The sequence below is a fragment of the Leptonychotes weddellii genome, chromosome 4 (genome assembly GCF_054177405.1).
Source record: "Leptonychotes weddellii isolate Sample4059 chromosome 4, ASM5417740v2, whole genome shotgun sequence".
NCBI lineage: Eukaryota > Metazoa > Chordata > Mammalia > Carnivora > Phocidae > Leptonychotes > Leptonychotes weddellii.
This window is the reverse complement of record NC_138372.1, coordinates 85777380-85788754: the sequence shown is the minus strand read 5'-3', so window position 1 is coordinate 85788754 and position 11375 is coordinate 85777380. Positions and strand designations below refer to the sequence as shown.

The following is an 11375-nucleotide window of genomic DNA, read 5'->3' as shown; positions in this document are numbered from 1 at the left end:
TGATGAGAGAGTTGTTGCTCTTCTTTTCTTCAATCTCCTGTTGAGTTTGTAGGTGTTCAGAATGGTTTGATCCCTATCCAGCTGAATTCCTGAGAGGAGACGAAATCCAGGTCTCCTACTCCTCCGCCATCTTGATCCGCCCACCCTCTCACTTTCAATCTGGAGGTGTCTTTGGGTCTAAAATGAGTTTCTTGCTGACAGCATACCGATGGGTCTTGCTTTTTTACCCATTCTGATACTCTGTGTCTTTTGACTGGGACATTTAGCCCATTTACATTCAGAGTAACTACTGAAAGATATGAATTTAGTGCCATTGTATTACCTGTACACTCACTGTTTCTCTATATTGTCTCTGTTCCTTTCTGGTTGATGTTACTTTTGGGCTTTCTCTTTGCTTAAAGGATCGCCCCCTTAATATTTCTTGCAGGGCTGGTTTAGTGATCACAATTTCTTTTAGTTTCTCTTTTTCCTGGAAGCTTTTCATCTCTCCTTCTATTTTGAATGACAGCCTTGCTGGATATAGTATTCTTGGCTGCAAATTTTTCTCATTTAGCACCCTGAATATATCATGCCTGTCCTTTCTGGCCTGCTGCCAGTCTAATGTGTCTACCCTTGTAGGTTATAGACCTCCTGTCCTGAGCTGCTTTCAGGATTTTTCTGTCTCTGAAATTTGCAAGCTTTACTATTACATGTTGAGATATTGACCTATTTTTTATTTTTTTTGGGGGGGGCAGTTCTCTGTGCCTCCTGGACTTGAATACCTGTTTCCTTCCCCAGATTGGGGAAGTTCTCAGCTATAATTTGCTCAGATATATCTTCTGCCCCTTTCTCTCTTTCCTCTTCTGGGATCTCAATTACTCTAATACTGTTTTGCTTTATGGTATCACTTATCTCTCAAATTGTCCCCTTGTGCTCCAGTAGTTATCTCTTTTTCTCAGCTTCTTTATTCTCCATCATTTTGTCTTCTATATCATTAATTCTCTCTTATGCCTCATTTATCCTAGCAGTTAGAACTTCCATTTTTTATTGTATCTCATTAGTAGCCTTTTTTATTTCAACTTGATTAGATTTTAGTTATTTCTCCAAAAAGGGATTCTCTAGTGTCTTCTCTGTTTTTTTCAAGCCCAATACATAAGTGAATTTGAGTGATATCTAGGAGAGTGGTAGCAGGAACAAGGAAGGGCAGAAGGGCAAAAGATCAAAGATGTTACCAAAGGGCTGAAGGAGGAAGAGCCAGAGAGGGAAACAGTAGTAGCTCAAGACTTAGAGTGGCAATTAATTAATTAATCCAACAATAACTGAGCACCTACTATGAACCACATGCACTGCCAAATTCTGGAGTAAACAGCATAATGAAATGTTGTAGATGCAATGCTCACATCTGCACCAGATGGAGTGGGATTCAACAGAGAAAAGGCTGAGCTTACACAATAAGGAGGGAGACTGAGTGTCACAAGAAGCATCATAGAGGAGATGATGTATGAGTTGTGTCTTGAAAGATGAATCACATTTTCTAGGCAGGAAGAGGAACTGCATGAGCAAAGGCATGCTTTGTCATGTTGGTTACAGTCCAGGAAATGCAAGTATTTTGCCATGGCTGCTGCAGCGGGGAATGAGGGTCAGGTGGGGATGGGGAATGGAAGAGGAAAGGCTGGAGAGGAAGGACAAGACCAGGTAATGGAGGGCCCTAAACAAATCTTACCTTAGAGGGAATGGAGAGATGGCTGAAGAGGAGAAACATGGTCACATTGGGTTTAGGCAACAGAACATAGGAGGGCTGGGGAGGGGCTGGGCAGCGGGTGGCAAGTCCTTTACCATTGCAGAGCTCTGACCAGAGGCAATAGCCATGGGGAAGCAGAGATGGGGCAGAGAGGTGATGAATCTAGTCATTTATTACTTGTAAGAGGAAGGTATGGGAGAGAGGAGCTCAGGGTAGCTCCCAGATTTCTGCATTGTGTCACTGACTAATAGTGCAGATATAGAAGAAAGGGGTATAGGATTGGACAAATAATGTGTTTATTCTTCGACACATTCACTTCAGGGTGCTCATGGAACATTCAGGCAGAGATGTGGCGAGCGTAACTGGGCACACAGGCCTGGGGCTCATGAAAGAGATCTAGATTTGTGTGGTAGACAGTCCTAGTTCTGGCCCACAACCAGTTCTCCTCTCCTCTGGCCCAGAGCCTCACCTGTGTTTGAGTGGTGCCATGTGACTCGTTGTGGCCAACAGACTATGAATGAAAGTGATGTATTCCCTTTGAGTTGAAGCATTTAATCACTGAAGTAAGACCTCTTCTGACCCCTTCTCCTGCAGGGCGATCATGAAGATTTCGTGGTGTGAAGGTAAGGTTGCAGGCTCTGAAGCTGGATCACTGTGTCATCATATGGAGGACAGTTTCTCTGGAGGGTCACTTGGACCTGTGGTGGATTCTCCATGAGCAAAAAATAAGCTTTTCCATGTTACACGAAGATTTGGGGATAGTTTCTTATCTCACTTAACCTAACCTATCCTGTCTGATACAATTTGAGATATAGATGAGGAAGTCATCAGCATACTCATGATAGTAAAAGCCATGGGGACGGCTAAGATTGTCCAGGTAGTCTGTAGAGTGGGAATAAAAATTCATCGGACAGAACCCTGAGGAACACCAATATTTAGGAAGGAGGCAGACAGTTGTCAGCTAAGGAAATTGAGAGGAAGCAGTGATAGCAAACACACAGTTAGAAGCCAGGGAGGAAAGGAAGGAAGGAAGGCTGTGGCCAATAGCACCAGATGCTGCCAAGAGGGAGGCCCAGTAACACGAGGACTGCAAAGAGTGGACTGGATTTAGAATGAAGGGATCATGATCTCTTCTGCAAATGCAGCTTAGGGTGTGGCAGTGGTGGAGACTAAGACTTCAGTGGGTTGAACAATGAACACGAATCCCAGGACATAGACTGGATCTTTAAAGAGATCCTCTTGTTAAAGAACACCAACCAATGCTGGATGAAACATTTTAAACACCAGAATTGAAAAATGCGTGGCTGAACTGGATGTTGGAAATCCTCAAAGGTAGAAAGGAAGCATGTTGAGTGAGACCTGGAGCTGGTCTTTGCTCTGGGAATAGCTGCTGATTTTTGTTGACCCAGAGCTAGGGTCGAAAGGCCATGTCCATGAGATCAGGAAACCAAGTCTTAAGCCTGCACAAAGGGGGGAATTTGCATCAGACCCTCTGAAAGGAGACTCACAGTGGGTGGATTAGGAAAAAAGCCATGCCACAGTGGAAATGTTAAGGATCCTTGTTGTACTAGCTTTTGACAGCAGCGTAACAATCACACATTTCCAGGCCTAAAAGAGTACACATTTACTATCTCTCAGTGTCTGTGGGTTAGAGGCTTGGGTACAGCTTACCAGGGTTCTCTGCTTAGGGTTTCATCAGGGTGCAGTGCAGGTATTGGCTGGGACCTTGGTTTCATCAGAGGCTTGACTGGGGGAAGATCCTCTTCCAACCTCCATTTGTTGCATGAATTCATTTCCTTTCAGCTCTATGACTGAGGGCCCCAGCTTTTTACTGCCTGTCTGCTGGCGCCTGCCGTCAGGTTCTGGAAGCTGCCTGCCATTCCCTGCCTGTGGCCCTGTTCATAGGTAGTTCACAACATGGCAGTCCGCTTCTTTAAGGCCAGCAGGAGAGTCTTGCCAGGCTGCTAGGATGGTCTTATACAGTGTAATGCAGCAGTGGGAGTGACTTCTCATCACCTTTGCCACACAAAGTAACCCAATGGAGGGAGTTGTAACATACCGCCTTTGCTATATTGTATTCATCAGATGCAAGTCACAGATTCCATCTGCGCTCAGGGGAGGGGATTTTACTGAGGGTGACACGACGGCAGCACTGTGGGGCAGTGCAGAATTCTGCCTGTCACACTGGCTTATTCCAATCTTGGCTCTGGGCAGAGGAGAATAAAGAGAAAAACAAACAACTTTTCTTCTTTGAGGAATCTCCAACCGCAAACCCAACTTCAGGAAGTTTTGGGCCAGATTCTGTACTCCTTGCGGTTCTGTATCTTTTTTTTTTTTTATCATTCATTTCACAATACTTTCTAATTTCCTTTCTAATTTCTTCTTTGATGCATGGATTATTTAGAAATGCATTTCTTAATTTCAAAATACATGTGGATTTCCTTATCATTTTGTTAACAACTTTTAAGCACATTTGCTCTGTGATCAGCAAAAATATTATGCATGATTTCAATCCTTTCAAATCTGTTGAGGCATGCATTATGCAACATTATATGGTCAATTTTTGTACAGTTTCTTTTTTTTTTTAAGATTTATTTATTTGAGTGAGAGAGAGAGCATGAGGAGCAGCAGAGGGAGAGGGATAGAGAATCTCAAGCCGATTCTGCGCTCAGCACAGAGCCCTACACAGGGCTTGATCTCACAGCCCTGAAGTCACGACCTGAGCCGAAACCAAGAGTCAGAGGCTTAACTGACTGAGCACCCCCAGGGGCCTCTTGTATACTATTTCATTGGTACTTGAGAAGAATGTGTAGCCTGTGGTTATTGGGAGTAGTGTTCTATGTAACTCTTTTAAGCACAGTTTGTTTTGTTCAAATTCTATAACCTGCTTATTAATTTTTTAGTCACTGATATAATTATGAATTTGTCTACTTCTACCTAAAAATATTTTAAAATCTCACTAGTTTATATGTACACTTACAATGTTCACTTAGGTTTACTCACATATTTAACAGCTATGTTTTTCTTCCTTTTTCCCTGTTTCTGTCATTTTCTGTGGGATCATTTTCCTTTTTTTTTTTTTTTTTAAAGATTTTGAGAGAGAGAGAGAGAGAGAACGAGCAGTGGTGAGGGGCAGAGGGACAGAGATAGAGAGAAGCAGACTCTCTGCTGAGCAGGAAGCCCGACACGGGTCTCGATCCCAGGACCTGGGGATCATGACTGGAGCCAAAGGCAGATGCTTAACCAACTGACCCACCTAGGCACCCCCTTTTCCTTAAGAATACCTTTTAGTCTTTCAATGAAGTGCCACTGGTTGCTAACTCATTTTTAGTTCTCTCAAAATCTTTATTTCTCTTTCATTCTTAAAAGATACTTTTACTGCTATAGAATTCTGGTTAGGTAATTTCCCCCCACAGATCGACCATTTTGTGTCATGATCTTCTGGCCATGAGCTCTTTAAATATTGCCTCTGCCTCATTTTCTTTGGGAATTCCAACTACATATTAGACCTTATTGTATCTTCTCTGTCTCCTACTCTCCCTTTGGTATTTTTCATCTTTGTCTCTCTCTTCTTCCTTCTAGATATTCTAAGTTATTTCCAGTTCATAATTGCTCCATTCACCTTTGTCTAATCTGTTATTGACAAGTGGTCAACTGAGCTAATTTTTCTATATATTTTTTCAGTTCTAGAATTTGTATTTTTCAAATTTTCTTTTAAATGTTATTTCTGGTTTTTTGTCAACATTTTCAAACTTGACTTTTATCTGCTTTAATACAGTAAGCATAATTAGTTTATGGCTTATTTAGTTCTTGCTTACAGATCCTTATCTCCTAATCATCTGATTATCTTTTACTATAAAATTGGGTTTGAAAATCGTTTGTAGAAGAAAAGACGAAGATCATGTTTTGTTCCTCTAAACCAGGTTTATTGTATTGCTTTTGCCAGGGACCTGGGGGCACCAGCAATCTGGGATCACCTTAATCCAAGTTCAGGGCTGACTGTTCATGGAGTCGTCCACTCACAGCAGGGTGCTGGCCATGGAAGGACTGGTTTTTTAAGTCTGCACCAAAAGCTGAGTCTGTGTGTGGTGGTGGTAGGCAATGGTGATGTTTACTTGGGTCTCCCTCCTCAATGGGTCTTGAACTCCATCTTTCACTCCTCTAGTCCTGTGAGGTCACCAAAAGAATAGCTTAGTCTCTTAGCTATCTCTTTCAGGCTGGCAAATGCTACCAGGGCGTAAGTGGGCCCAAGTCCTAAACTCACCTCTCTGAATTTCCACTGTCTCTCAGTTCTTGGCCTGATGATTTCTCATTACCTCTTCGTGCTTTAGTATTCTTAAGATATGTTTTATATCTCACCCAAATGTTAACAATTTCTTCAGTCGGACAGTTGGTCTGAATTACCTAGTCTATCATTACCGGAAGCAGATGTTACAAGATTTTGCATTTCAATTGCATTTTAACCCCAATAACAAAGTTCCAGGAATCTACATCTTAATTTTATTTCTTAACAACAAACAAAATTTAAGCAAGGTACATTTTTTAATACTAATAAAGAATAGAGAGTTTTAGAATAAATGTTATATAAAAGAGGTACCAGACCTTAACAGAGAACATAAAAAAATTTTAATGGAAAACACTTAACACCTAATACATGGAGAAACATAATCCTTAATTACTTCCTTTAGTGTCATTTATCTTATTCCTCTATCTCCTGCAGTTCCTGGAAACTGGAATTTACATCTTAAGCCTTGATAGATTCAAGTTAATTATTTTTGGCTAGATTACATCATAGGTGATACTGTCTACTTTATATTTAATCATATCAGGAAACATTTCTGGTTATCTCACCATGAAGGATGTTAAGAACAGCCACTGACTTAGGGTGACTGACTTGACTGGAATGGTCTTCAGATTAGTAATTATCATCATTATATATTTTTTTATGCTCACTATAAAACTTTTATAACAAGACTCTAACATTTCCCTTTTTTCATTGACATTGTAATCTATTTCTTTTGCTAATACAAAAATACTTCAAATTCAATTAGACTTTTTCATATCATGTACTTAAAAAATAATCATGATACTCTAATCTGCAGACTGCACAGCCAATCACCACGCAGCCTGTTGGTAGGTCCCAAACCACATCTACCACATAGAAATACATTTCTGATAATTTAAAGGTAGAGATTTGGAGCTGGGGTCTGGAGTTTTGCCTCTAGGACCCCTGCTCGGCTTATCACCTCTTCTGGCTGTTGGCTGGCTTCACTTTGGGTTGACACCATACTCCTTGGGCACAGGTAAACAAATTCCTCCAGCACATCCATGGCCCCTTGCCCAACAGAAGCAGCATGTGCTCTACAACCAGCCACTATTGTTTATGTCCGGGTGGCAGAGCACTCTCTCTTGGCAATGTTTCAGTGTTGCTGAGTGCAGGACATCAGTCATCTGGTTCTCTGGTTCTGGGGACTGTGGGGCCTGTTCTCAGAATCTGCTCAGACCAAGTGGCCTGATGAGGAGCCCCAGATGAAGCTGTTCTCAGCCTGAAATCATTAGCCCGGGGATCAGCCTGGCTGCCCCACATATTAAGGAGTAGTATCTCCTGGCATATTTGCCATCTGTGGCAACCTGTCTGGGAAGCTCTGAATTTGTGCAAAGTCTGCAAACTGGGAAAGTTTAGACGTGTGAGGAACAGCAAAGAACAGGTGGCCAAAGCAGAATGAACAGGGAGAGTGGTAGATGAGGTCAGAGAAATTGCTGGGGACCAGATCATATAGTACCTTGTGAATAATGGTAAGGATTAGAGTCTATTCTAAATGGGGCATTACAAAGTTTTATGCAGGGGAGTGATAGGATTCGACTTACATTTTATAATAAAAGGGGTGCAAGTGTGACAACAGAGAATGTAGTAGCCCAAGTGAAACATGGCAGCTTGGATTAGGCAGTAGTAGGAGGGGACAGATTTATAATCAGTTTTGAGAGTAGAGGTAAACAAGACTTGCTGATGGATTAGAAAGAAAAGTGAAAGGGTGGGGTGCCTGGGTGACTCCATCAAGTGTCTGCCTTCAGCTCAGGTCATGGTCCCAGGGTCCTGGGATCTAGGAGCCCCACATCATCATCAGGCCCCCTGCTCAGTGGGGAGTGAGCTTAGTCTGCCTCCCCACCCCCCTTGTGCTTGCTCTCTCTCATAAAGTCTTTTTTTTTTTTTTCTAAAGATTTTATTTATCTATCTGAGATAGAGAGAGAATGAGAGAGAGCACATGAGAGGGGGGAGGGTCAGAGGGAGAAGCAGGCTCCTCGCTGAGCAGGGAGCCCGATGCGGGACTCGATCCAGAGACTCCAGGATCATGACCTGAGCCGAAGGCAGCCGCTTAACCAACTGAGCCACCCAGGCGCCCGTCTCTCTCATAAAGTCTTAAAAAAAAAAAAAAAAGTGAAAGGGACTAAGGCTGACTCCTAGTTTTTTGGGCTGACCAACTTGGGTGGTACCATTATCTGAGATGGAGAAGACTTAGTGAAGAGCAGGCTAGGGGTGGAGACTAAGAGATCTATTTTTAACTTACATTTGAAATGTCTTTAAGGTATCTAATAGGTGTGTAGACAATACAAGTGAGGGTAAGTAGTGTTCTGGAAATTATTTTGTGTAGGTCTATTTCCTCACAGCCTTTCAATCCTTTACCACCACTGTAATCTATCTTTTGTCCCTGCTATTCAAACAAAACTACTCTAAGAAGGGCCAGAGACTTCCAAGCTATTAACTCTAATGGGCACTTTGAGTCCTCTTAATCTCCCTGAAAAAGTGGCTCTTCTGACATGGAACTCTCCAAAGTCTTGATTTTTGACACTGCTCTCTCCCAATTTTCCTCCAGTAACTGGCTATTCCTTCTTTTGTGGAATTCTCTATCATTTCTGAAACACTGATATTCTTTCATGGCTCCAAGACTTACTCTCTTTCTTGGCTCCAAGACTTACTCTCTTTCTTGAAGTCACAGTGAATAATAGTACCTCCCGTTCTCTTCCCTTTCAAGCAAGAAAGCTGTGACTCACATTGATTGTTCCCTTCTTCTATATTCTGCACACTCAAGTCCCACTAATGTTGCCTTTAGTGTTTCTCAATTCCCTCCTTTCCAACCTCACTGACAAGGCCTTTGGTTAAGGTCTCCAATGTCTTTTGGCTAGAATGAACCTGAAGCTGAGCTAGCTTTGCCTCTCTCCAAGCTGTCCTCTACTGTTGATGGTGCCTTTTCTGAAACAAAAATCTAGTTGTCATTCCTCTGCTTAAAACCTTTCACTGGCTTCCCTGTCCTCAGAACAAAATCCAATTGCTAAGCACAGTATTTAAGGACCCTAATATAACTCCTATTTGTATTTCACTTGAGTAACTTCTTGAATTTTAAAAATGTTACTCTCCTACATTAGCTTCTTCTTCTTCTTCTTCAATCACAAATGCTGCTCCTTCTTTCTGGACCGAACTCCTCATTCTTTTGGCTAACTTCCTCTTTCAAATGCCAGCTCAGCCTTTCTTTTCTGACCTGTCACCTTCCTGCTCTCTCCGTTTTACTGGAAATTCATTGACTTCTTGGGACTAGATTTTTGCTTTAAGTATTATTCATTCAGGTTAACATTTATTAATAGGCTAGTTACTGTGGTGGTTCATAATGTGTCAAGTGGGTTAGGCTGAACTACTTTCCAGAATTCTCTTCCCTGAATGTTTTGGTTAAGAGTGAGCATTCAATTCTTTTTTTTTTTTTTTTTAATTTTATTTATTTATTTGAGACAGAATGAGAGAGAGAGAGAGAGAGCTCATGAGAGGGGGGAGGGTCGAGAGAGAAGCAGGCTCCCTGCTAAGCAGGGAGCCTGATGCGGGACTCGATCCCGGGACTCCAGGATCATGACCTGAGCCGAAGGCAGTCGCTTAACCGACTGAGCCACCCAGGCACCCCGAGTGAGCATTCAATTCTTGAGCAATTTTAGAGGGCAGATGTGAAGCAACAACTATTTAGTAGCTCATACATGTTGTTGCTCATCTGTGGCTCACCAGCTGGAAGGTGGGCCTGCAACTTCCCAATCTTTCCCTGGATCACCCTTCAAGCTTTTCTAACCTTTGGACAAGGTATGTGCGAAAAAGGACCCAGGCTTTTCCAGGAGTCCTACTATCAAAGTCTGAGGTAATAAAAATGGCAAGGGTTTCAATCTGTGCTTGCGATTTCTACTTGTTCCTGTGTCTCCCACTTTACAGCCATCTTCCCTTCTTTATTGCCTGCTCTTGGACTTCAAGCTCCTACATCAGAAACAAAGGTAACAGCCTCAGAAAGCCATGCTTAACCAGCTCCCACGACAGTGTCAAGTCAAATCCCGTATAAACCTCTACCCTAGTAGTTCTGCTTCTCTAACTGAACGCTGACTGATAGTTCTATACAAGAATGAGGCTAGTGACACTACTGGAAATGGCACTTGTCATTATACTCCCACAGCACCCCTGCTAAAGTCTCTATTGTTCATATATTCTTACTGCCTTTCTAGATTTTTAACTTTCTGAGAGGGAATTTTATCTCTGTATGACCAGTACAGGATGGTGCTTAGCACAAACTAGGTATTTATAAATCCTTTGTTAAACAAGTAATTTGGAACACCTCTGCTGACCTAGGAAAATCTCTTTAAGTAATAGTAAAGATGTCAATCTGATTTCTATAGCAGATGAATACATTAGCCACCAATAAATACCGACCTGACATCGGCTGTTACATAAATTAAAATCCTAGTAAGTCAGTGAAAACAGCAATTATTCAAATGGTACATATTTTCAAGTATTTCCTATTATGTAAGTTGTCCTTTGTGTACAAGTACATCCTTATACAAGTATGGGAGAATTAAATGCAGATAAACCTATGGAAAGGCAGAATTTTCTGACTTACCTACTGGCCTCTTGAGGGTAATTTTATGACACACTGGGTCCATAATATTTTCTATAGACATACCACTAAAATAATAAAGCCAATAATGTGATTTGATATACATTTCCTTTAGTTAAGAATAAAAAGCTTTAAATTTCCTTAACTTGTCAGTTAGCCAGAAATAGCTTACCACTAAATTATCAACTCAATGACATGTTTAATTTTTACCCATATGATGTTAAAATATTTCAGAATATTATGTAACCTGAAAATCCTAGCTTCAACTTATCACTTATAAAGTGCAAGATGGTGGAGGAGTAGGAGACTTAAATTTTGTCTGGTCCCAGGAATTCAGCTAGATAGTTATCAAACCATTCTGACCACCTATGAACTCAACAGGAGATCAAAGAAAAGACTAGCGCAATTCTACAAACAGAAAAGCGACCCCTTTCTGGAAGGATATATAGAACAATACTGAATAAAATCAATGAAATAAAAAAAATAAATAAAGTGCAAGATGGTAGAATTAATTACAAATCTATACTATAACTTGGTAATCATTAGTCAGCCAACAAATTTTATTAACAGCAAACTGCTCATTCAAAAGTGATCATGGAACTCAAAATACAGAGCAAGAAGGATGAAAAACATCTCGTTGGCCAAGAGATTGTTTTAATTCTCTGACTATATGAAACAAACTTTTCATTTTTAGGAAAGGTTAAGTGTAACTTCAGTAGACAGCAATACAGAAAGATTTT

At 41.2% G+C, this 11375-nt stretch overlaps 1 long non-coding RNA gene across 1 annotated transcript; it reads right to left on the bottom strand.

Annotated features, from left to right (window-relative positions):
- Positions 1-5624: 5624 nt before the first annotated feature.
- LOC115940773 (uncharacterized) lies at positions 5625-11369 on the bottom strand. Its single transcript, XR_004075506.2, has 2 exons — positions 5985-11369; positions 5625-5887 (listed from the first exon to the last, which is right to left on the bottom strand). It is a non-coding gene; the product is annotated as an uncharacterized LOC115940773 (long non-coding RNA).
- Between the last annotated feature and the right edge of the window lie 6 nt (positions 11370-11375).